The sequence below is a fragment of the Pinus tabuliformis genome, chromosome 1_1 (genome assembly GCF_031772625.1).
Source record: "Pinus tabuliformis cultivar Carrire ecotype Pingquan chromosome 1_1, CPIR1, whole genome shotgun sequence".
Lineage (NCBI taxonomy): Eukaryota > Viridiplantae > Streptophyta > Pinopsida > Pinales > Pinaceae > Pinus > Pinus tabuliformis.
In genome coordinates this window covers 23,293,190-23,320,987 of record NC_142297.1, presented here as the reverse complement: position 1 = coordinate 23,320,987, position 27,798 = coordinate 23,293,190, and positions in this window count along the sequence as shown.

Genomic DNA, 27,798 nt, shown 5'->3' with positions numbered 1-27,798 from the left:
GTATATATAAATTATATATAATAATTATATAATATATAATTAATTAATATAATTTACATATATATATATATATATATATATATATATATATATATATATATATATCAAAAATGGAACGGCACGACCGTTCGACCGATCCTTGAGCAGATAACACCGTCGAGGAGGTTTAAGGAATGAGTCCGACCGTGGAATGCAATCGCACAGTGTTTAGGGGAAATCGAAACAGGTGTGGGCAGTGTTGATATAGGAAAATTAACCAGTCAGTCGATTGTAGCTCGCTTAGTTAAAATATGATCCTGAGATATCCGAAATATTAATTCTGATACCAATTGTTATTTCGATGTACTGATATCTAAGGATGAATGGAAGCAGACAGAACAACGGAAGCGGTGCGGAGGAAGTCGGTGGGGACAGGGATGGACGGCACGACGGGAAGCGGTAGATGTGGCCTGATAACAAGTTAAAATTTTTTATTTATTTTTGAATAACAGCCTTCAGTTTGGTACGGGGTATGAATTATTGGACGGAGTAAGTCTGGAGGTGTAGAGGACAGCGCAGCGGGAAAATAGAGGTGGTAAAGTAGCGACGTGTGGTCAGGGTCAGCAGACGGTGGGCGTAATGATAGTAGACGGTGGGCAGAAAGGAATGCAGATGCGTGTGCAACAGATAGCGTACGGAATGGACAGTGGCAGCATGCGGACAGTGTTGGAGTGGACGGGTATGGGTGGAGAATGGTATGTCGGATGAGAAATTGGCGTGAGCAGTAGCACTGAACAACGAGCACAGCGAAAGTGGGGGATAATGAACCCGCTCTGATACTAGATGAAGTGAAAAATTCTCGATAAACAGAAATATATGTATAAATATTTTATTAAAAAGATGAATAGAAAGATGATGATTGATTACAATGGGGTTCCTGGCTTATATACCGCCATGGACACCCTCTGGGAAAGGGCATGATCTTATCATCGTTCCCTTTCGTCTAACTAAACCTAAAATTAAATAATAACCTAAAATTAACTAGTTTTTTACATAACATTGCTCAAGGAGATGGATGGTCAGGATTGTTCAGGAGGGCCAGTAAATGGTAGGCTCTTGAAGCACTACTACTTCTGAGGTGATTTCTGAAATTATGATATGGTCATTGTACATACCATTTTCCCTTTCATTGCAAGATTTCAAGGTACACAGTCATTTCAGCTTGGGGCCCAAGGTGAAGGCTATAAAGTTTGAATGATATGTGTAAGGTTTGTTGATTCTAGTTGAGTTTCTAGTCACAATTTGAGTCATGAGTCAGTTTCAGTTTGCATAGTGCCAGTTTTTAGTTTTGAAGAGTTTGACTTTGTTACCCAATGGATAAGGCTACTAGGTCTATGATGTTCTTGGTACCTCCAAGGATCTAACATCCCCATTGGAGCCAATGTTAGTGTCAGTGTCTTCACACTGCCATCAGTGATCAAAATCTTCTCTTTTGCATTTGCATGATAGGAGTCCCATACTGATGAGTTTGCATTCCATTAGGTCATGGATTCATTGATGGTAGGGTTTACATCTATTTTTCCCTCATGATCCGTACTTGCTAATTCTCTTTTATATATTTCAGTCATGGTTCATGTTCACTCTGTAGTTTATTTCATTAGGTCTTAGGGTTTGGTCTCATTAGGTTTTAGGGTCCCACCATGGTCAAATCCAGTTATTACATGCAAATAATGATCAACAAGGACATGACGAGGCCAATAATGATTGGTAAAGTCATAATTTATCAGCATGAGAGCTGAATGTAGTTCTCACCTCAAAACTTGTTTTGAGGTGAAAACAGAGTATTATTGTTTTTATCTTCATTTATGATGTAATTTTATCTTCTCATATGTAATATTTGTTCCCTCTTGCTTCTCAGCATCTTGTGATGTTGTCAAGTACCTACTACTTCCAAAAAATCAAGTCATATTAAGCATCAATCCACCTGCAAGAGCAAAAGAAAACAAGCATGGAAAACAAAGTATTAAAAAGACAAATAGACATTAAAAAAGTGGGTTTTTTTAAAAGAAAAAATAGAAATTTGATCATATATAAACTCATTTTCTTCCTTTTTCATGCCATTGTGTCATTTTGAAAATCAAAGAGCCAAGGAGAGAGGAAAAAAAGATTCCTAAGCATCCTTGAAAAAAATAGAGGAAAGCACTATGCTTCTGGAGGTTTTGGCCGACACTGCACTCCTGAGTAGTGGCGTTGCACTCTTGGAATTTTCTCACAGTGTAAAATATAATGGGCGTTGTGCTCCTAAACTGGCACTAGGCTCTTGGGTTGTTGCACTACGCTTAGGCCATCCAAGCCCAAAAATGCTCCCAGCTTTTCCAAAATTGCCGCTTGTTTAACACTTGCCAGGTAAGTATTGCTGCTCCTCTTACTCTCCTAGTTTCCATATGTGAAAAAAATTATGGCTTTGGACTCTTAAATATAAACCCTAAACTCCACTATAAAACCCTAGTTCTTCATTCTCCATACCACTCACCTCACAAACTAAAACCCTTGTCCCCACCACTCTTATCCCTTATACCATCCATATATTACTCCCTAAACCCTCTCCCTCACATGTTTTGCCCATAGCTTCATTTACATCCATTCTTCCAAACCATTTCACATACCACTCATCCCACACCATTGTTAAACTGTGCAAGCTAAGAGAATCAGCTAAATCATGGACATAGGTAGTGATTTTGAGTATGAGGAGGAGACAGCCAGTAACAGTTCTATAGAAAGACATAGCTAGAGAAAGCCTCACAAGGGATGAAAAATTATAAGGGAGGAGCCCACTAGTCTAAGAGAATTACAGGCTTTATCGCTTGCAGTTTCTTGCTTCAGACACCAAGGATGTTTTGAATTTTGTGAACTAGTGGAAATAGTTTAGTTTCACCATGAGTTGGCCAAAAATTTTGTGGCTCATTTACATAACCATGAGGTGATACTTGTTGGAGTAACCTTGAAAATATCACTAGCTGCCATTTCAAAGGCCATTAGAATCCCTAATGTTGGTGAAAAATGGTACAAGGGTCAGGACCTTGATGAGGCTTACTATGAGCCTTACATCAAGCCTCGGTACAGAAACTAGGTGAAGAGGCTTTTCCCCTTTAAATTTTTGGAGAACAATTATGTTCCTTTGATGTGGATTATCATCAAATATTTTATTTGTGAAGGAATATTCTCCCGATTGTATGCTTAGCATATCAGACTCCTCAGGCACTTCACTAGGGTAAACATGATGAATCTCCCATATTTCTTGTTTAGAAATATTGATAAAATAGCTTACATTGTACAGAAGAAACCATAACCTTAGTAGTTGAACAAAATCTATCATTACTCTTTGATCAAAATCATTGTTCTTCACCATATCAGTCTTATTAACATTCCTTGGGAAACTTTCATTGCTCATGAGATATTCAAAGGTCCACCGATCCCTTCACCAGTGCATCAATAAGAAGGTGGGCCTTCTAGCCATCTGGAAACAAGGAAAGATGTCAAGGAAACCAAAACTGCTAAGGTGCCAATGTACTTAACATATCATAGAACCACAAGGAGACTTTTTGTAGCTGCTAGGCAAGTGTTTGTTGCACAAGGTGTGGAAGGGGCCTTGCCTTCGTCATCAGTCCACAGACAAATGTTATCTCTACAAGGTGTGGAAGGGGCTTTACCTTCTACATCGACAAAATAGGTACAGGTTGAACAGTTGAACAAAGGCAAGGAAAAAGTGCAGGAGGAAGATCTTGGTGATGAGGAGGAAAGAGATTTTGACCTGATTGAGCATGAGGAGCCACAACAACACTTTACTCATCATAGAATTGGCATCATTGACTTGGAGGCTCAAGATGAAAAAACCATCAAAGACATAATAATTCAAGAAAGGGAATCTCAAATAAAAGCTTTGTCAGACAACTTAGAGAGAGCCAAGTTCATCATCAAATATTTAGAACAAGAAAACAAACAATTGAGTGACAAGCAAGTCCTCATGGAGCTGCAAATGATCTAAGCAAATAGGCAAATGGCTAAAGAGGATAATGTAACATTTACTCCTATTGAGCAAGAGATTGAAAATGATAGGGAAACTTGGCTTGAGAGGGTTAGCATACGTCTTGAAGGACTAATTGAGAAGGCCAATAGGGATAAGAAAATGCTTCGACACATGGCCTACCATTACATGACCTACAACAAAATTTGTAATATGAGGATTAGGAAGTTAAAGGCTAGGCTCAGGAGAGCTTTGGAAAGCAAAAAGGAGAAAGATAGGTTGAAGATGTTGGGTAAATCCTCCCTAGCCCATCGAAGTAGCTGATGGTGGTGTTTCATGCCAAATTTGGGAAAATTTTGAGAAGTTTTTGCATTTTTGAAATTTTGAAATTTATAACACAAAAGATTTGCCCAGAAGTGCAACACCATCGGCACTACACTTTTTCTTGGAGCATCAGATGGAGAAAAGGTTGGTGCTTTTGGATTCAAGATGATGAGGACATGCACCTTGGAAAGTTTCAGAAGTTTTGGAGCAAATTTGGGTCACCAAGAGGTCCAAAAACTACCAAAAAATGACCTCTCTGCCTCTTTTTGGACACACAGAAGCAATCTTGGGAGATTCACGTTTTGAGGGGGAAAATAACCTCCAATTCAAAAATGCCAAGTGGTCCAGAAATGATACTTGAAGAAATTTCCAATGAGCTATCATGGGCTCAATTTGGCTAAGGGTAAGGCCTCCAAAATTAGGTGGAAAGTGGCGTTGCGTTTATGACCAGCGGCGTTGCACTTTTGACCATTTTGCTAAGAAAATCAAAATTCGCCTGTTTTGACTGTGAACTTGATTTCTCTCTCCTCATGGATGATTTCACTGATGTAATTGATGACATGGCATGTAAATGTAATGGTAAAATAGTGTTAGACAGTAGATTCGTTAGTTAGAGGTGGTTTTGAGGCAAATGAATCAGTGTCCTTACTTTGAGAGGCAAGTCGTTTGATTGCCTATATTCTTGGTCCTTGTTTGGAAATGGTTGAAACAAATCTTCTTCTCATAGTTTCAACCCCTGATGGTTAGGATGAGGGATTGAAATGTCTATATTATGTATTTACTTTCTCATTTGCAAGGGTTGGGTTTAACTGGATGCTCATTGTTATAGACATTTTTGTGCCCTACAACTCCAAGCATGAAACGTCCATAAACCAAGGGCTCCTAAGTCCCTAAAAGTGTTGTTCTAACCCCTAAAAGAACAAGGTCAAAAAATTACATCTTCTCCCAGAAGTTCTCCACCAGAAACTGCTCAGAATTGGTCAAATCAGGATCATTGCAGCTGCTCCACTGGCTAGGTGCGTTGCATCTCACCCAAATGCACTGTGAGGGTGTGTTGCATTTCAAAACTCCCTTCTGTAGGGTGCAATGGGCGAGAAATGACAAATGGCAGTGTCATTCCGCGAGGTGGAGAGGAAATGGAAGCTTCCAGAATCTTCTCATGTGACACTTGCCTCACTGAATTCGACCAAGGATGAGTAAGAGACCCTCAGTCTCCAAGTGGAAGCAAGAACTGAAAGAGAGAAGACACTAATCAAATCACAAGCTGACTCATCCTCCTTACAGATATCTATATATGGATCCCTCATCCCAGAGATCCAGAGGCTGGAATTTTGCATATTGTAAGGAATTGTTGTTGGTTTCTAGAGACAAACATCATATTGTTGGGTGATTTATGCTTTGTTTGAGGTGAAGAGGGGCTTCTTTGCTAGGAGGTTGATGTTGGGTCGGAACCACTGGTTGTAACTCCTCCTGGATCTTTTCTTGTTTATCAATAAAAACTATTTGAGTTCTCCTCCAGGCTTTTGTATCATTGATGCTTGTTACATTTGTATGGTTAACTTAAATATGATCCTAAGTTGTTTATGAATATAGATCCATTTCTTTGTATAGTGCTCTTCTTCTATGATCTTACATGTACTTTGTGAAGCTGAGCATGCAAGGGAGCAGGTAGTTGGAGACTATAAAAGAAGAGAGGGATTGGATCAAAGGATTAGTGCAAGACACAGGTTGGTCCTTTCTATTCCTCTCTATCTATAATTCATAAAGGAAATACAAAAGTAGTTTTTCTCTGTTTGTTTCTAAGGCAGCCGTCACACCTTAGTGGGATAGATCAGTTCTAAATAGACACTTTTCCCTATAACAAAATGGCGACTCCACTGGGGAATGTCTAATTAGTTTGTTTGTGTATCATTCTTTGTTGTTTGTTTCATAAACTTATAAGTAGCTTTCGAACTACATTTGCCATAACAAATGCAAAGTAGATAACTGCTGCTTCAATCCATTCACTGGATCTGTTTATGATTTAAACATCTGATTCACAAACTATCTGATTGCCCCTGTGATAGCTCTTAGATCCTCCTTAGATCTTCCCCTGATTGTTGCATTACTGATTGCTTTTTACTCGGCCAAAAACCAAGGACTGAACTGCAAACTGTGACCCGGAACCCAGACAGAGTCTCGTTTCTGGCCCAGTGCAGGTACTGTTCAAAGATCCTGAATTTCAGCGCACTTCCCGAAGGGGCAACCTGTGCTGCATTTCAGATTCTCTGTGTTACAGGTGCGCTGATCAGACTAGATCTGTGCAGCTGTGGTTCCCGTGCTTCATTCTTTCCAGTTCTATCCCTGAATTTTGCTGCATGTGATCATTATATGTCTGTTTGAAACCTCTTTTCCTTGCTGTTATTCCACCTCCTTTGTACAAAAAAACTGTAGATGTTTTTGTGTGTTTGTTGAGTCGTTTACAGTTTTCCTTTGCAAATGTAGCATAGTCGTACTGTCGTCCTTTGATTTGAATCTGTCGCAAGTGTCGATTTCGATCATAGGATAAAGTTTGATTGTTGTTGATCGTCGATTATCCTGTTACTATTGCCTTTGGTCTGAATTTGTAATTTTCTAGTGTCAAGAACAAGTGTTCATTTCAAAATCGTAAGGTGTCGTAATCATCTTTGTTTTTTATTTCGAAAAAGAGCTTGTTTATATTTGTCACTTGAAAAGAAATTCAGATTTGTACATCGACTTTCTTTTTAGCATCAATACTAAGAAAGTTGAAAACAAATACATGCATGTGCATTTGCATATAGACAATCTGTATGGCTTGATTTAGGAAAGTGCATTTACAGTGTTCTCTTTGCTCTTTGTGAAAAGATTTTGTCTTTCTTTTCCCCTAGTAGCTAGGATTTTCATTGCACAAAAGAGATAAAAGTTTGTTTATCATCTTTAGATTGCATTTTAGGAATTACATCTACATCTTGTGGTGAACCCAAAAGGAAAACTTCATAAACAATATCAACTTAAAATAAATTCAATGAATCTAACAACGCTTTGGAACTTAACGCACAACATTTAGAGGTCTAGGCTAGAGATGTATTCTGGTGTCGTAAAGCCTGGCAACTGTTGTCCTCACTGATGGTTGGGTGATTCCTCCACTTTGAGAGGATAAGTGCCAGTATGGACTTGTGCTCCCACGTACCGTTGAGTATATTTTGGGAGATTGCTATAGGCTTAAATCCTTTATCCATAGGAAGCCGTGTCTGCCACCCTATCTATGGCAATGCACTGAACACAGCATTCGGGAAGATTGACTGCTGTACCGTAAAAAGTATTCTACAGTTTTGCGATCGGTTTGGTACTCCCTCTACCTAGATCTCCATAGCAGTCTCTTTCGTTCCTTTTCAGACTCCTTAACGAAAAAGGTCCATCTGAGCACTTGTCACTTCAGGCTCATTAAAAATCGAAGGAGACTAGAGTCATCGTTTGTTTTTTCTTGACTCTTAAAAACTGAGAAAACAAGTTGTGTCAAAGCGTCTAAAAATTTATTTTAAATGGAATATTCATTACCCCTTTCCTACGTTGGTCTTGGGTTGAGAAAATGGAGTCCACCAACCAAGGAATTCCCCTTGGAGGAAATCCTAGTCCCTTCTCCTCTTGGGGAGATGTTGGTGCACCTCCTATGGCCACATTGTCGCTTCCAGGACTGACAGTTGGTTTACCTGTATGGCTCTTCTCAACCTCTGTCGTTCAGAACACCACTATTCCTGAACAATCGAATCAGCAATTAGACGAGTCCAGAGTTACCCACCAACCTTCTACTTCCTCTAATTCTTCCTCTCCTCCTTCCTCTTCGCTTGATGGGGCTGGTAAAGCCAAAATTCAAGTTCCCAAGGAGAAGAAGGAAAAGAAGAAGAAAGAGAAGAAGAAGAAGGAGCCGAAAGCAAATGGGGGCAAACGAGTGTCGTCTAACGAAAATCCACACACTGCACTGACCAGGCCTAAATCGCCATGTGTCATTTGCAAAGGAGACCACTTTCACAGAGATTTTCCTTGCATCCCTCGGATCTTAAGGGACTGGTCTCCTCGTTTGAACAACCCGATGTCGTCAACCTCTGATGATCATGTTGAAAACACACCGTCAACTAGTGAAAGTGAAGCCCCAGAACAAAAAGGAAAATATAGATTTCCTTGTAAACTGTGCGAAGGCGATCATGTCGTCCACCATTGTCCCTTCTTAGATGAAACTAAAAGAGTTTTGGATGATCATCTGGTTTCACCATTACGACTTCCTCCTGGATATAAAAAACTCTTGTCGAGTCCGTCACTAGTTGAAAATCCAGCTGACCCGCTCAGGGGGTCGGCCGATGCATCTGTCATTGAAGATGAACCACCTGAATCCATACCAGACGAAAGTCAAAAGGTCGAGGCGGCAGTTGACCCGGTCTTGCCTTCAGAGGTTCCATCTTCAAATGATACAATCACTGAAGAGAACAAGGATGACACCATCCAAATTCTTTTCATAAGCATAGACTCCAACGGACATGGGGACAATTCACCCGTTCCTTTACCGCAGGAAGGAAGTTCGTCAGAGTCGTACCCGACCGTCTATTCGGTCCCACCTCCAAGCAACCTAGTTGTCTCCTTCGACTAGAATCAACTAGGCAGACCCCGTTTACCAGCTAGTGTACCATTCCGAATTATTGTTCAAATATATAGAATGGTTATGGCTGGTACCATCATAGATGAGGGGGCTTCTGTGAGTATCCTTTCCTTAACTGCTTGGAAAGTGCTTGGTTTGCCATCGCTTTTGCCTGAGATGAGAAATCTGACAGGCTTTGATAAAGGAACCAGTCGACCGTTAGGGATCCTTCCCGATGTGCCCATAACACTGAGAGGGAAAACCATTCACATGAACGTAATGGTAGCTCAAGGACCCCTGGATTACATTCTACTCCTTGGACGAGACTATATTTATTGCATGGGAGCAATTGTCTCCTCACTCTTTAGAGTAATGTGTTTTCCGCACGAAGGAAGAGTGGTCAAGCTCGTGGACCAACTTTCATTTCCCGAATCATACAGAGCAAATAGTCATATACCATCCCTGAATGGTCTTTTCACGCAAGAAATGTCTCAATCTCTAGTCCGTCCTCCCGATGAGCGCGAGTGATTCGGAGGGATATGACTGAAACCCAGGGGGCATGCACCCTGGTCTGCCTCGGCAGGAAAACTTCGGGTATAGGGTAGGTTTCTGCGGGAGAATATGACTAGTCTGTACCCCCGTCCATGATTGGAATAGGGGGTTATTCTAGAACAAGATTCTCTTGTCAAAGTTATGTGAGTTGGCAGGCATCGCCGCTCACCTTTGTTTATTTCAATAGACATCGTCGAAGAAGTGTTTTGTTTACGCCGTAAATAGAACAATCTTTGGTAACCTGTAAGAGGTAGGCCTCTCTCGGTAAAAAAAATGTTTTAACGGACTGAAGAAGTGGTAACCTTGAAACTCTCTTTTATACCTGGGGGCATGCAAACCTTTTGGAGTACAAACAAAGAGCGATCATTTATCTATTTTTTTGGATTGGTCGTTTCCTAACTTGCGTAAAGAAAGGATGTGGGGCAAAACTCTAAAAGTTGCCGTTTATGGGACATTCTTATCACAAGACTGGATTAATCAAGCAGTTTTAGCACATAGTTCAAGCTCGTTAAAAAAAAATAAACATAAGACATGAGCAAATGTTTCCACCAGCGTTCAAGCTCATTAAAAAATGAACTATTCCCCGGTAAATAACCATCGTGAATGTAGTACTTCAGTCATTAAAGCCTTGGTCGTGTTTGCACCGTCACCCCCACTTTTCATTGGCCGATCATTCACCTCCATTTGATTGTTTACCCATTTTGAGGAACAGCTGCGGAGAGTGATTTCAGTAGCCATCCTTGTGACACTGCCGTGATTGGAAAATTCCAAACCTTACCTGGAATCAGTTGCTACCCGTTTTATCACTCGTTCCTCAAAAGACGAGTCTCCTTTAAGCTCTTTTCAACTGACTCGTAAAATATGAAAAGATTGCCGAGCCATTGGCCTCTCCAGCTCGTTAAAGGGACAGGAAGTGCTATCCCTCCTCTAGATTTTAATCTTTTTGGACCTGAGGGATTATTACACAAAAAGATCGAGCGCTTGTTTTGTTCGGCTCGTTAAAACTATCGAAAATTCATCCCTTCTGTATTGTTTTATACTTTTTCAGACTTAAGGGATTAGATGACAAAAAAGGAATTTTGGAGTTACCTTTACGTTCCTTTTCAGACTCTCTAAAATTGAAAAGGACCAAGTTATCTTTGTCGTTAAACTCGTTAAAAAGATTAATAGCGACAAACTTGTCTTTAGACGAGAACGAGTTTCACTATCGCTAGGCTCATTAAAACATAGCGATGGGTTTGCCCGAAGGGAAAATTACAGAACAAGCATATGTTATACTCCTCAAGCTTGACAAAATTAAAGAGGTACTGGTCAGCAATGACTGGGGAAAATTTGGGAAGAAAACTCAAAAAAACTTTCTTGGTAGCAAGTCGCTCTTGAACATGACACTTCCACTCCGTGTCTGAGTCGGGTTGGGTTGTTTCATTCACCGGTCACATAACCATGGTCACACCATACCATCCACATTTGGGGTTAATGCTACCAATCCATCACATCAGTGTCTCCGATATGTTCAAGAGAAGTCATCCAGAGAAGTCACCTGTGTCTTGCCCACTACCATACATTATACTCCATTCTTTCATGACTGCCACCCTGAACCTTATATCACCAGATCGTTTTCACCTCCATCAAAATCATTTGCTCTGTTCCGTGTCATTGATGTGGGATTCATTAAGGCCCTCCTGTGACAGATCACTTCTTGTCGACATCATCTCATTATCCAAGAAGTTAATCTAGGAACACCCCATTCAGTACTTTGAAGCTTACATGACTCAATGGCAAGTTTCTCACTTCCGGCAACAGGTTTACATCAATGGCCTTCGACCGAAAGATTTTGCATGGTGTTCGACGCCAAGTCCTTTATTCACACCACGTGAATTTTACTGCAGTACCTTGAGGGTCATTATCATTATCGGTGATTCCTCTCACTCTTGTTAACAATTTACATCATTGATTGGTAATCAAGCGATGTCTTTCCATGTTCGACTTCAGAACATTTCTCACATGGATCGACTTGTACTTCGAGTGAATATTGGACGAGATTGAAGACCCCGGATCTAGTTTCATCCATCCGGGCTGCGATATATATTCAAGGAAATAAAGACATTAAATGTACAGCATTGCAGCACAGATAATCATCCTACCAAAAGGATGATGGCTCTATCAGAATCATCAATCTACACTCAGACGATTGTCTGTCCTATGTACATGAAAATGAATTTATAAAGCTGAGCATGGGAATGCCCACCTCAGCTAGATCATGAAAACAGTATAAAGATAATGTATTGTATTGTATCTTATTACAGGTCTCCTCCCTGCATTGAAAGAACTTCGGATCCTCATAATAAAGCATTTCACCCGACACCAAAAGGTTAACAGCCTCATACTTTAGGGGGCAACTGTTATAGACATTTTTGTGCCCTACAATTCCAAGCATGAAATGTCCATAAACCAAGGGCTCCTAAGTCCCTAAAAGTGTTGTTCTAACCCCTAAAAGAACAAGGTCAACAAATTACAGCTTCTCCCAGAAGTTCTCCACCAGAAACTGCTCAGAATTGGTCAAATCAGGATCATTGTAGCTGCTCCACTGGCTAGGTGCATTGCATTTCACCCAAATGCACTGTGAGGGTGTGCTGCATTTCAAAAGTCCCTTATGTAGGGTGCGATGGGTGAGAAATGAAAAATGGCAGTGTCATTCCGCGAGGTGGAGAGGCAATGGAAGCTTCCAGAATCTTCTCCTGTGACACTTGCCTCACTGAATTCGACCAAGGATGAGTAAGAGGCCCTTAGTCTCCAAGTGGAAGCAAGAACTGATAGAGAGAAGACACTAATCAAATCACAAGCTAACTCATCCTCCTTACAGATATCTATATATGGATCCCTCATCCCAGAGATCTAGAGGCTGGAATTTTGCATATTGTAAGGAATTGTTGTTGGTTTCTAGAGACAAACATTAGATTGTTGGGTGATTTATGCTTTGTTTGAGGTGAAGAGGGGCTTCTTTGCTGGGAGGTTGATGCTGGGTCAGAACCACTGGTTGTAATTCCTCCTGGATCTTTTCTTGTTTATCAATAAAAACTATTTGAGTTCTCCTCCATGCTTTTGTATCATTGATGCTTGTTACAGTTGTATGGTTAACTTAAATTTGATCCTAAGTTGTTTATGAATATAGATCCATGTCTTTGTATAGTGCTCTTCTTCTATGATCTTACAGGTACTTTGTGAAGCTGGGCATGCAAGGGAGCAGGTAGCTGGAGACTATCAAAGAAGAGAGGGATTGGATCAAAGAATTAGTGCAAGACACAGGTTGGTTCTTTCTATTCCTCTCTATCTATAATTCATAAAGGAAATACAAAAGTAGTTTTTCTCTATTTGTTTATAAGGCAGCTGTCACACCTTAGTGGGATAGAGAATTTTTAAATAGACACTTTGCCCTGTAACACTCATGTACTGAACACTTATCATTTTGTAGCAGTTTTGGCAGGAAGCTAATAAAGTTGTAGCTATTTTTATGGGATTCCTATGGTATGACCTTTAGCATGTGTTTCTTCTTCTGTTAATTTGTTCTCATGTTATTTATGTATGCCTCTTTCATGTAATCTCTTCTGATTGGTTTTTTTCAAGTCAGATAGGTGGAATACATTAGGTTTTAATGCTCTGCCTTGGGAAAACACCAATAGTTTATGTTTTCATCTGTTTAGGAAGGATTCTTGACTTGCTCAAGCCCTTCTTAGCTCCTCACTAATCTATCCTTTCACCCCATCAAGCTTTAAGGTGCTGAAGATCATACCTACCTTGCCCCATAGAATCCCCTGCGATTTTACCTTAGTTTCCCAGACCCAAAATTGCCCAGCTCCTCCTGATCTGGCAAAAACACCAACAAAATCAATCAAAACCCTTGAGCTACTATACCTAGCATAAAATCTTGTTCCTAATCCAGTCATCTTGACTGAGATTCATAAGGAGAGATCCCTCTCCCGGCCTGGTAGGGCTAGCTACCAGGTTAAGCTTGGTTTGTGGTTACCTTAGAATTGCCTCCCTTCAACCTAAGGTCAATCTAGGCTCTAACAGTGCCCCCAAACCACTAAAAAAAGACAAAGCCAAGGCAGGGTGGCCCAAGACAACCTGCCAAAGCTGCAAGCAAATAATAGCACCACGAAGCCAAAGAAGGTCATAGAAAAGTGGTGTGAGTTCCATAAGAGATCCACTTACAACACAAGTGAGTGTCGGGCCAAGCAGTCACTAGTGGCCGAGCTAAAGTCTTCAAAATCAGATGCATGTTATGACTCTAAGTCAAAACCTGACAATGGGATTGACAAAGGAAAGTAGATTATCGATGTGGAGCCCAACACCACCATTGCCACCACGAAGATCCAGAAGGAGGAACCCGAAGATCTAGAGGAGGAGGAGTGCCTCTTCCACTCCCAGATGTGGGTAAAGGGTTCCCCGATATAGTTCATTGTCGACAGCGGGAGCCAAAAGAACCTCATTTCAGTAGAGGTCGTGAAGTAGTTGGGCTAATCAACCACATCACATCCACAAAAATACACCATCGGGTGGCTTCACCAAGGACAAGATCTTCGCGTGAGCGAGAAATGTCACCTTCCATACAACAGCAAGCCCTTCACAGATGAGTTATTATGTGACATTGCTCCCCTTCATGTTTGTGATGTATTATTAGGCCAACCATACTTGTGGAAGCGACATGCTATGTATGAGTTAAGGCCTCATGTTGTTATTGTTACTTTGGGAAATAAGTTGTACATGATACCAAAGGTAGTACTGCCTACTACCATGTCTTTGGTCACTGCAAAACAATGCAGTAAGCTCATTTCCAAAATCAGGAAATTTGTTTTCCTAATGATACACCCTCAAGGAAAGAAGAAGACGGTGGCCACGACCTCTAGATAGGGCCCCTCAACATGACAACAACATATGAAAAAATTCATGGAGGATTACAAGGACATCTTCACCTCCCCCAAAGGGGTGCCTCTGCATTGTTAGGTCAATTATTCCATCGATCTGAGCCCAGGTGCACCACTACCCAATGGACCAATCTATTGATACTTTGTTCTGGAGAACAATGAAATGAAGAGGAAAATTTAGGAACTCCTATAGAAAGGTCACATTTGACTGAGTTCATCACCTTATGGGAGCCCGAACGTGTTGGTACAGAAGAAGGATGGGACTTGGAGACTCTGTATTGACTATCAGGCGCTGAACAAGATCATTGTCCAGAGTAGGTACCTAATCTCATGAATTGATGACCTTCTAGACCAACTTAAGGGGGCAAAATATTTCAGCAAGATTGACTTGAGTCAGGATATCACCAAGTACTAATCAAACCCTTCGATGTTTGGAAGAGTACCTTCAAAGCCAAGGAGGGCCTTTTTGAATGGCTGGTTATACCTTTCGGGTTGACGAATGATCTTGAAACCTTCATGAGGCTTATGGATGACATCTTGTAGCCATTCACCAACTCATTTGTTTTGGTATACTTGGATGACATCTTGATCTTTAGCCAAATTTTCGAAGAGCACCTCCATCACATCCGACAGGTTCTCCAAACATTGAAAAAACACAAGCTATGTGACAATTTGGAGAAATGTAGGTTTTGGCATGCCCCAAGTTTAGTATATAGGATACATTATTGATGAAAGGGAGGTGCATGTGGATCCAGCTAAGATCCAAGTCATTCAGGATCCGCCAGCTCCAACCAATATAATAGACCTCCACAACTTTTTGGGTCTTGCCAATTTCTACCGCAGGTTCGTGTTGGGATTCTCTCATATCACTTGGCCCTTGAGTCAGCTCACTAAGGGAGGAGTGAAAGAAAAATTATTTTGGTATGAATCTCAACAAAAGGCATTCACAGAGATGAAACATCGCCTCTGCTCAGCACCAGTGCTCACGTTACCAGACTTACAGCAACCATTTGAGGTTGAGACAAATGCCTCTGACCATGCTATTGGGGCAGTCCTTACTCAACATGGAAATCCAATGGCATATCATAGTGAGACACTTTTAGATATAGTTTGGAAGTATCCGCTTATGACAGAGAGATGTATTCCATTGGGCAGACCCGTTGACAATGGAAGCATTACATTTTGGGGAAGGAAATGGTCATCCACATAGACCACTGCCCCTGCAGTTCATACATATGCAAGGGAAGTTGTATAATGATCACCATCAGAAGTGGTCCACATACCCACAACAGTTCCATTTGAATATCAAGTATAAGAAGGGCATGACCAACAATGTTGCAGATTGCCTCAGCTGACCACCGATCATGGCGTTAATCACCGTGCTCAACTCTTGTGGGCATGAGACTTCTGATTGGCCAATTCTCTACAAAAGCGACCTAGAATTTGGCCACACATACCAGACTCTCTTGTAGGATCAACATGTTCCACATTTTCACCTCTAGGATGCCCTGTTATGCCACCTAGGTCACCTTTGTATTCCTTCAAGCGAACGTGCAAACGTGATTTGGGAATCACACTATAGTCGAGATACTGGGAATTTCACGATCGTGAAAATGGTGGTAGTACTACAGAACTATTTATATTGGCTGAATATTTGACAGGACGTCGCGAAGTACATCAGATCCTCAACTACATGTGTCATTTCCAAACCAACCATCAAGAGGCAAGGCCTCTATACTCCGCTTCCTACCCCTAACCGAGCTTTGGAATCCATGTCCATGGATTACATGTCGGGCCTTCCTTCTACTAAGCATGGCAATGACTATGTTTTTTTGGTCATCAACAGATTCTCGAAGATGGCCATTATGGCAGCCTACAAGAAGAATATCAAAGCAGAAGCCACTACTAAAATCTTCTTTGAATGAGTGTGGGTACACCTTGGGATCCCATAATCTATCATCTCATATTGGGACAAAAGGTTCCTCAATGCATTTTGGTCTAGTCTCTGGTTGATGCTGGACACCAAGCTCACTAAGTCCACAACTTTCCATCGCTAAACTGATGGCTAGACAGAGGTCGTCAATAGGATGATTATACACATTTTGCGCATGTACAACTCAAATCATCTACGTAGATGGGATGAGAACCTCCCCTATTTCTAACATAGCTATAACCGGACTCTCCATAGATCAACTAGCCACAACCCCTTTTAGGTGGGCTTGGGATTCCAGCCACTATGTCCCATTGATGTGGCCATGCCATTTGCAGCTACTCAGGCATATTCGGCTCATGTCCAGTCTGAAACTGATAAGGCAAACAACTTAATTGAGCACATCCAACATATCTACCAGTAGGTTCATGAAATTTTGGAGAAATCAAATGCCAAGTACAAGTAACGACATGATCAACATTGGGTGCCACACAAGTTTCAAGTGGGCAACAAACTTTGGTTGCATTTGTAAAAGGAACGCCTTACCATAGCCTATTGGAAACTAAGACCACTCCAATATGGTCCTTACACCATACCAAGGCTATAGGAGACAATGAATTTGAGCTCAGCATTCCCCCATTCCTTGGCTTGCACGTAATGTTTAATGTGGACCGCCTTTGACCATACTTCCCACCATTGCTAGGCACACAAGACATTGCAGAACAACTCACACCTACAAAGCTAAATCCAGACTGCATGGAATAGGTCACAATTGATCATATCATGGACATGTAGATCAAGAACACTCGACAACAAAGGATCCAACTATATCGAGTTTTCAAAGCAAGCCAACTCCTTCACCAGGGCAAGTGGCTCACCAGGGACCAAGTTCAGCAGAAGTTTCCTCATCTCATGGAGGAACTCAACGCAATGGGGACCATTGCTTCCTAAGGGGGGAGGAATGATCTAGGTGGATATTGGTAGCCACCCACCTATTCCACTTGGACCTCCACCATTGTTTCTTTTAGTTTTTCAGTTTCCTTATTTGTAGCACAATTTACTATTTTTGTCAGTCTTTGGGTCCTGAACTTCTAGAGTTGTTTTGAGGCCCTTAACAACGTTTTTTTTTTAACACTGGGAGCAGCATGGGTCCAATTACTGATTTTTCTTACTCAAAAGTTGTAGCCCTCATATAGGTCTTTCTAACGAGGTATTGTGTGGATCAAACAAAGATCGTATGCCAAAGTTACAACCCCGAGAAGTTGATGTACCAATTTACCCAAATAGGGAACATAGTTTGGCACTTCATCTCCTAGGGTTGGGTTTTTGAATTTTTAGGGTTTTCCATTGTTTCTCAACAACAAATAGGCCTTTGAGACTCCTTTTAAGACAGTTCATAGGCATGTAGCCACCACATCTCTTCTCAGAGATAAGGTACCATTGCCTGAGCTAGTTTATTTCCATTTCTATTTGTAAGAATATTTCAATGTTTTACATCAATGAAATGAAGTATTATTTATGTTCATATATTTCTTTATGATTATATCTATAATTTGTTGCATTTTTTTAAAATCTATATTAGTGGTATCAGAGTGGTCTTCTCTTTCTCTATTTTTCTTTGCATGTCCCTAATGAGGTCGAGATATAAGGAGTTAGGGCTTGAACTGGTTGAACCTTTGCAAGACCAGCCTCACAAATCCCGATGGCCTCCCATGGCGGATGAAAAGAAAGACAAGGTGGCAAGATATCCTATCAAAATCTTGCTTAAAGAGGCCCTCGAGCGACAAAGTAACGCGATGATGGACAAATTTTCCCATATCCTTCAGTGGCTACCTAGGGGTGACACATCTACTTCCAACAACTACTCTGGAAGTGCCACATCATTTAAAGTATAGGTTAACATTGACATTCCCATAGTTGAGGGTTAGAGAGATGCAGATGTTGTAGATAAATGGTTAGATCTACTAGAAGGGTATTTTTCTGTTCATGATTTTTCCGGTCGGGAAAATATTACTTTCACTATTCTCAAAGCCGTCGCCCATGTCAAGGACTGGTGGGAAACCTACTATGAGAAGAAGGATGAATGTATGGCCTCACTTTTTTCAGACGCATCCATTTTGAATTCATTGCAGAATTCCATCAAGGAGTAGTACTACCCTGTCATAAGCAATGAGGATAAATACATAAAGTGGACCACATTGCGGTAGGGAAGGGACCAAGACGTGCCAGAGTTTACTAATATTTTTCATACCCTTTGCACAAAGTTGGGTATCAAGGCTCTGAGCTACATTTCATACTCAAATACCGCGACTGCCTACATAGGTACATCCAAGATGATATGGAGTTCTTGGACATCTCCTCGCTCGGTGTGACATACCGATACGTTGTTAAGATCGGGCAGGAGTTTAAATAGAGGAAGTGAGACTTTGGATTTGCCAATCTAAATCAAGAGAAAGGTGCCCCCAAACTGCTAAACAAAGAAAAAAACCAAGGCAGGGTGGCCCAGGACAATCCACCAAAGCCACAAGCAAAGAAAAACACCGCAAAGCCGAAGAAGGACACGGAAAAGTGGTGTGAGTTCCTTAAGAGATCCACTCACAACACAAGTGAGTGTCGGGCCAAGCAGTCATTGGTGCCTGAGCTAAAGTTTTCAGAATCAGATGCATGTTCTGACTATGAGTAAGAACCCAACAAGGGGAATGACAAAGGGAAGCATATTATCAATGCAGAGCCCAACACCATCATTGCCACCACGGAGATCCATAAGGAGGAACCCAAAGATCTAGAGGTGGAAGAGCGCCTCTTCCATTCCCAGATGTGGGTAAAGGGTTCCCCACTACAGTTCATTATCGATATGTTAGAAAATTATATATTACGGAGCAATGGAACACATAAAATATTGCAGAAATATAAACACAGAAAACGCACAAAACAAGAGAGACACAGATATACGTGGTTCACCCAGTTTGGGCTACGTCCACCCTGAACAACCATTCCTTCCTTTCTATTATCCAGCAAAATGAAGAGACACAATCTATAGCAAATCCGCTGTAATATCCTCTGTTTTCTCTCACAGTCTCACCTCTCTCTTTCTCGCTCACGGAATACACATCTATTTTCACCGCCTCAAATACAATACCCTCATACAAAGAGAGGGGTTTCCTTCTAGGGAAAAAAACCCTAAACTAAACATAAGTTCTACCGTCAGATCATCCGCCTAATGAACAACCCAGATTGACTAGAAATTACTATACTTTTACAAGGCAATTTTACATTTGTTTTTAGCTTCGGGGGCGTTGTCCCCGCCGGGGGACCGCTGGCCCCCGGACCCCCCAGCTGGGGGGGATCGGCCCCCTCGGACCCCCGCGGGGGGGAAAATTCCCCCCCGCACCCCCCCCCCCCCCCCCCCCCCCCCCGCGTGGAGGGGTGTACAAGACTTCCTGGGGTATACATCCGGCTGAAACAAAGACCTTTGAACAATCATGATCCACACACAACACGATAGTGGCATCCAAAAGAACCTCATTTTGATAGAGGTTATGAAGCATTTGGGCTTACCAACCACATCACATCCACAACCATACACCATCGAGTGGCTTCACCAAGGACAGGATCTTCGCATGAGCCAGTAGTGTCACCTTCAATACAACATCAAGCCCTTCATGGGTGAGATATTGTGTGGCATTGCTCCCCTTGATTTTTGTGATGTATTATTGTCAGGTGGAAAGAGTCGATTGTGCGGACACGACCAACCTCCCTAGGAGCCTAAGACTCTCTAGTGACAAACAAGACAAACAAGAGCAATCCTTCTCTAAACATGCATTTACTATATGGGAAATCAAGTATTTAGATCCTACCTGTAGTCCAACGCTGTTGTAGCAGTCCAGCTCCACTGATCTGGATGAGCTCCTCCTTCACTTTGAAACATGCATCCACTAACAATCAAATGATTAAATAACACTTGATAATCTCATAAAATAAAACATATTTAACACATAGACCAAGGAGTACATGAAACAACTCATAAATAACAAGTTATTGAGAAGAATGGACTCATTTGCATTAATAGGTAACAAAAGGAACAAATACAACCTGAGCCTTGGTGTTATGCAAGTCCCTCCCAGGGTCCATCAAGAGTTCTCCTTTACTTTGACAAAGCTCACCCACTTCCAAATAGAACAAGCAAAGATGGCAATCTCTCCTCACAAGCTTCTAAATGGGAGTCCTAATTCCTGCAGCATCTACCCTTAGAAATGTTTAGCTTCCAACCTCCCCTCCTTCTGGCCCAAAGCCTGTATTTATAGTGCTCAAGAGGAAGTTAATCAGGTCCACCATCAATGGGATAATCCCCTCTTTGGATGGGATAGCTCCCTTATTGATGGGATAAGTTCCTCTTTGGTAGGGGTGCATGAACCATCTGGAGGCGCTCAATACACGTCGAACAACCTTCTAGAATGCTCTAGAAATGACCACAAGTAACTTTTTAAAGATGAAACTTGCGCATTTTGACCTTTACAGGGGGACGCACCTGCCCCTTTACATACAGAGCGTCCAAAGACGCAGCTTTTGTGAACATTGGATGCGTACCCGCAAGTAAGGTTGAGAGAACCTGCGTACCCAGAGATAAATACATTTATAAATACTTTCTCTCTTTTTGGAGTTTGACATGGAGAGCAGAGGCATAAGACTTGCCTAAGAGGATAGCATGACTGTTGATAGAGCCATACTAACTGTAAATAGTCATGGTGACATTTTTTAGTGTAACAGATTGCCCCCTAAAGTGCGAAGCCTGTAATAGATTAGGGTTTTGTATTATCTAGGAAGGGTGAAGCGCTTTATCATTTCAAGGATTATCTCATGGAGAGCCTGGTCAGAACCTGCAATTTTCAACAAAAAATACATGTATAAGATTATATCATCACTGAGGTAGGCATTCCCATACTCAGATCAAAACTTTAACTAACAGACTAACTACTCTGATACAGGAATGATATTGCAGTACATCATAATCATAGACTTTTGTAGACACAGTATGGGCGCAGCCATCTGTTTATGATTAGTCTACTTAGATAATGAATACAAAACTCCTCGCAGCCTGGATGGTGGAAACTAGATCCAGGGTCTTCATTTCTACTTCCCGAATTGGTACGATTCTAGCCATGCGAATAAATGAGTTGATGTCGAACATGGTAGAAACCACTTGATTACCAGTCGATGATGTAAACTGTTAACAAGTGTGAGAGAGACCACCAGTAATGTCAATGGTTCTCAAAGTACCCAGTACAATCCATGAGATGTGAATGAATGAGTTGATGTCGAACATTTCACGGAATCCTTCGATCGAAAGTCAATGATGTAAACTGACGTCAAAGGCGAGAAACCTGCCATTGATGCATGCAGACTTCAAGGTACTGACGATTTCTAAGTCATCTCTCTAGATAATGTGTTGATGTCGATAGAAAGCGACCCGTTGCAGGCAAGCCCACAACACGAAATCATTGTTCAAGTTGAAGAAATGTTGCTGTAAGGACTGACTCAGGGATGGTCAAATGGATGACAAGTATTTTGCAGATGAAAGTTTTTCTTGCAGACCTCTTGAACACATAACGACACAACAGATGGCTTGGTGATAAACGACTCAAAGTTAATCCCCGGAACCTGGCTGAAGTCTTTCAAAGTGGTTTGATCAACTGTGAGGTAAAGGATTTCCCAACCCAGGTGAATGAAAAGTGTCGTGTCCAAGAGTGGTAATAAAGTTTCTTCTGAGACAAAGGATAACAAATAGGCTCATTCTTCTCTTTTTCCCCCACCATTTCTGGCAAGTACCTCTTTATTTTTAACAATCTTGAGGAGGATAACATATGCTTGATTATAAGCTCATCCTTCGTATGAGTCCAACCTAGTTTTGATTCGAACCCTAGGAAGGAGTGGTTCGTTCCTGTTTGTAATTGAACAGGTCCTTTACTGTGAAATTTTTAACGAGCCCAGTATAGGAGAAACTCGGTGTTTTTCAATTTTAGAGAGTCTGAAAAACTTAAGAAGACTCCAAGTTGAACTTTTTCGTAGATTTGTGTCCCTCAAGCCCGAAAAAGTATAAAATAATACCTGGGGGAACCGCTTGATCTTGCGACCAAGGAGTACTTTCATAATTAGTGTCACTGACCTGAAAAGTAAAAAGCGATCAAGGACACGTCGTTTTATTTCCGTATCGAGTTTGAAACGACAAAAACCCGGCAATCTTTTCTTGATTTTACGGTCAGAAAAGAGCTATAAGGGGACCGTCTTTTAATTCTGTTTTAACGAGTGTAAAAGAAAGTCTCGACAATCTTTTCATATTTTAGGAGTCAGAAAAGGGCTTAAAAGATGACTCTGATATTTTGGTTCGTGAAAAATGACAATTTTCCCTCTAAATCCCTTTGTCCTGCACAAAAACGACACATTACTCATACCTGTTTAAGATAGGCAAAAATACATTGAAAAATATCCTTCCATCGTGAAAAATGAACAAACCTAGCACTCATTCATCCAAAAAACCTATAAAAAGACTTTTTACCATGTCATTTTTACCATTTTACTGTTGAGGTTGAAAAAAGGGCTTTTCGCAAGAAACTTCCCATGGTCGCTGTGGAGAATCCAACCGTCAGAGTCGAACACCGTCTCTTCCAGGTATTTCACAACATCCTCCTCTTCAATTTCATCCGATTAAAAGTTTGTTTTAGGTTTTAGTTTTGATTTTTGGGGGGTTTGGGTTTCAAAAATCGCTCTGAGGGGTACGCAGGTGCCCTTAGGGTGACCTGCGTCCCCCGACTTTTTCCCACACAGGAAAAAGGTCGGGGGACGCAGCCCACCTTCAGGCCAGCTGCGTCCCGATGCTCTATGTCCTAAATGCGGGGTATGTCCCCCGTGAAAGGTGGAATTTGAAACCCAAAACTCCACAAACAACCATTTGAATTTTCCCAAATCAATTCTAATCTTCATTTCTTGGTGTGTAGAGCACTCACCATGTTGGATTGGAGAGAAAGAGAGCACGAGGACGTTGATTTAGCCGCAATTAATCATCAACCTTCCATTGATGCCCTAAAAGCATGCGGACTATATAAATACTGGGCCATACCTGGCATGAGGGCTCAGGTGAGATTCTTGGAGTGGCTGGTTGAGAGATGGAACATTCATGAGCAATGCTTTTACATCGGAGGGCACCAGCTCGAGACAGAGCCCTCTGACATATACTTTCTCACTGGCTTGCCAAATAGGGGCAAGCAACTCAATCTAGCCGGGACTAGGCCGGGTGGCCAATCCCTTGCTAGTCTCCGGGAAGATTGGTGCACACCCAATGCACACCATGCGAAAGGCGTAGAAATCAAACACATCTCTCTGCGTGAACTCAAGGTTATAGCTTTCACGGTTACCAGAATTTGCAGTGCAGCTGCTTTACATATTGCCACCGGGTCCCAAATGTGGATGGCGATTGACTGTTTCCAAGGCACCATTTTCAACTGGTGTGATGCTGTGTTGGCCAATATGAAGGGCCAACTGACTAGGGCAAAGAACGGACAACTGAAGACCTTTGGATATGGGCCTCTAGTTGTGAGCTTTGCCTTAGAGAGAGTTCCGATGCTGATCCCTCAGCAACTCACTGTTGAAATCTTGGGTCCTCGGGAGCCAAAGCTAATACGATGGGTTACGGTGATGGCCCGACATCCTGACGAGGGCACGACGGTTGTTCGATTCCCTGATAGTTATTTTCATTGGTTAGAGGACCAGGTTTTTTCGATCCAGGACTTTCCGTATGCCGGAGTAGATTTTCGAGGTGATCCGGACATGGTTCTTCCACAGTGAGAACAATGGGATGACAGAGGTACTTTATTTTTCACAAGTTTTCAAATTATATATTTTTTTTGTTTTCTATATATATCGTCTCAAAACTGACAGTAAAAATTTTCAAAATGCAGATGTTGGTCCACAGCGCCCAGCCAACCTCCGGCCTTTTGAGAGGAGACATCCAGTTGCACCGGTACCGGCTCCACAGGATGCGGCTGCAGAGTCACTAGCTGAGTTGGAGCAGGATCTAGAGCGTCTGACAGTGGATATGCCTGAGACTACCATAGATGATATTCCTATCAGACTTCAGCGCTATGTAGTCGTAGTCCCTAGGCCGTTTAGGAGATTTTTGTGTAAGGTAGCCCGTGCAGTGGTGTCGTATAGGGAGCACCACCAGTGATTGGCTAGTCACTTTTGTAGACACATATGACATTTTTGGCTTTTTGTACTTATCATTTTGCCGATCATAAGGTGTTTTTCAACCTATGATCGAAGACGATGTATATTTTTTGACACACTCCTATCTATATATATATCACTATTACCGGCTTATCTTGTTTAACATATGTGATGAAATGTTTTTAAATTTACTTGCATGATTATCGTAAATGTCTGTCCAACATTCGAGAAGCAATTGCATCTGCTAATGTATTTAAAGACCTTGGAATATGTTGATATTCAATGTAATCAAATTCACGTTCCAAGAGACGCACTCTCAAAAACAACCTTAATAACACAGGATTTCTAATGGCATATACTCTATTAAGCTGTAATACAACAAGTTCAGAATCTAACCTCACTATCAAACGTCGAATTCCAAATGAAATAGATTCGGATAATAATTCAACCACTGCACTGTATTCTGCAATGTTGTTCGTTGTTTGACCGAGGCTTACCCCATGCATAGAAACTAACTCGTCAGAGGGCGAATAGATAACCCAAGCTGCGGAAGAGATATTCCGTGTACTACGACAAGCACCATCAGCAAATCCGATGTATGTTTGGAGAGGCGTCGACATCTGCAATATCAAGAGTAAAACCAAGATAAGCCAGAATAACGACGAAAAACACACTCTCTAAGCTAAGCACACTGACTAAACTAACAAACACACTAGCTAGAAAGAAAACCTAACCTAAAAAATTCTCCATACCCACCATTTAAGCATAATACCTCTTTAGGTAAAGTCCATTTCTGGGTTTACCCAAAGAGTCCCCATCAAAATCTACCAGCTCATAAGCCCCTTTTGCTAGCTTTCGCTTTACAATGTAGGGTCCATGCCACATAGGAACGAATTTTCCAGCACCTAGCTTATCGTTAGCTTGATCATATAATAGCACTAGGTCTCCCTCCGAAAAACTTCGAGGGGTCACATTTCTATCATACTGAGCTTTCATTCGCTTCCTGTGAGTCTCGATTGCCAATGCAGCGTCACGTCGAGTCTCATCTAATTTAGCTAAGTATAATAAACGTTTCTCCTCTTCGGAAGTAGCTGGAAGTAATTCGACAGCCATTTGAAGTGATGGGATTTCGCATTCAATGGGTAACACAGCTTCCAAGCCATAAACTAGCTGGAAAGGAGTGAACCCTGTTGAAGTTTTCACTGAGGTTCGGTATGCCCATAGCGCTGAAAATAACATGTTATGCCAATTCGACCGATGAATACCAATGGTTCGTCGGATCATGATAACCAAAACTTTGTTGATAGACTCAACCAAACCGTTGGCTTGTGGATAATAAGGAGTAGAGCTATCGTGGCGCAAACCAAGCTGGCTTGTAAGCTCAGTCATCATGATGTTTCGAAAATGGCTCCCATGGTCAGTGATGATTGCTTGTGGGACACCAAACCTAGTTATAATATGATTGAATATGAAAACTGCAGTTGTTTTGCCACTTGCGTCGAATGTAGGCATCACCTCGGCCCATTTAGTAAAATAATCAACCACGAGGATGATATACGCATGCCCCCCGGTCGAGTGAGGGTTACAAGTAATAAAATCGATACCCCATTTGGCGAATGGACCAACGGCAATTATAGGGTGGAGAGGAGCAGGTGGTGCGCGCATCTTGTGATCAAACACTTGACAGTTGTGGCACTTCCGGACTGCAATGATACAATCTTTAAACATAGACGGCCAGAAATAGCCAGCGCGCAACACCTTCTGAGCTGTGGCATACCCAGACATATGACCGCCACATGCTCCAGAGTGACAATCATTCAAAACCCTCTCAGCCTCTTCGTGAGTTAAGAAACGTCAAAAAACTAAGTCTGCCCCCCGGCGATAAAGTGTATCTCCAATAATCTTGTATTGCTGGGATTGAAACCGAATTTTTCGACGTTCCGACTTTGAAGCTTCAGGCCGAAAGGTTTGGGTTTGGAGATAGATGATTATATCCCCGTACCACGGATCTAAAGTACTGATAAGAAACAAAGATTCGTCCGCAATGGACTCCTCTGCCACAGTTTCTGTGTCAGCATGCGGGAAATCACACATCAATTCCGCAAAAACTAAGGATTTCTTAGACTTGGACTTCTCGAACTCCAAGTCGAACTCTTGCAGGATAACGATCCATTTAGAGTACTTGCCCCCTAGTAGTTGTTTTGTCAAAAATAAATCATAGGGTTGCAATCCGAAATGACTGTAGTTTTATGGAGAAGAATGTAGTGACGAAAACGCTGGACAGCTTGAACGGCCGCCAGGGCCAATTTCTCCACATGCGAATATTTTAGCTCAGTGGGTTTTAAGGTCCTACTAAGATAATATATCACATGTTCCGCTCCGAATTCATCTTCTTGAACTAACACCATTCCAATGGTGGAATGCGAAGCTGCGAGGTATAAGAAGTAGTCCTGGTTGTAGTTGGGAGGATGCAACAACGGTGCATGGGTCAACGCGTGTTTAAGTGCATCAAAAGATTGTTGGGCAATATTGTCCCAAAAGAATTGAGCGTTCTGTTTCAACAACCGTGTAAAACCTTTAGTGACCTCAGCGTAGTTTGGAATGAATCGGCGTAAAAAGTTCGCTTTCCCTTGCAAACTTTGGAGTTGGCGCAAACTCGAAGGAGGAGGCAATTCGATGATAGCTTTGACCTTCGAGGGATCGACGCGAATGCTGACTTTTGAAACAACAAATCCCAGCAATCGACCTGTCTCTATACAGAAAACACACTTGTGGGGATTCAACCGAATTCGATAATGCCTACACCTCATAAAGATTGCTCGTAAGTGAAGTGATCAGCTCGATGTAAAGAATGAGCAGGCAAATCATCGAGGTACGGTTGCACAATGTGCTTGATGTCATGAAATGCATAAGACATCGGCTGTTGAAAAGTGGCTCCGGCATTCTTAAGCCCAAAAGGTAATTTGCAATAAGCAAATGTCCCCCATGGACAAATGAATGTCGTTTTTGGTTGGTCGGCAGGTAGAATATTGATTTGATTATAGCCCGAAAAACCATCCATGAAGGAAAACATTTCACTTCCGGCACAATCATCAATAATTTGATCGATATAAGGCGTAGGATAGTTGTCTTTTGGACAAGTGCGATTTATATCCCTATAGTTGATACAGATTCTTATTGTTCCTTGTTTCTTGTTGACTGGAACAATATTCGA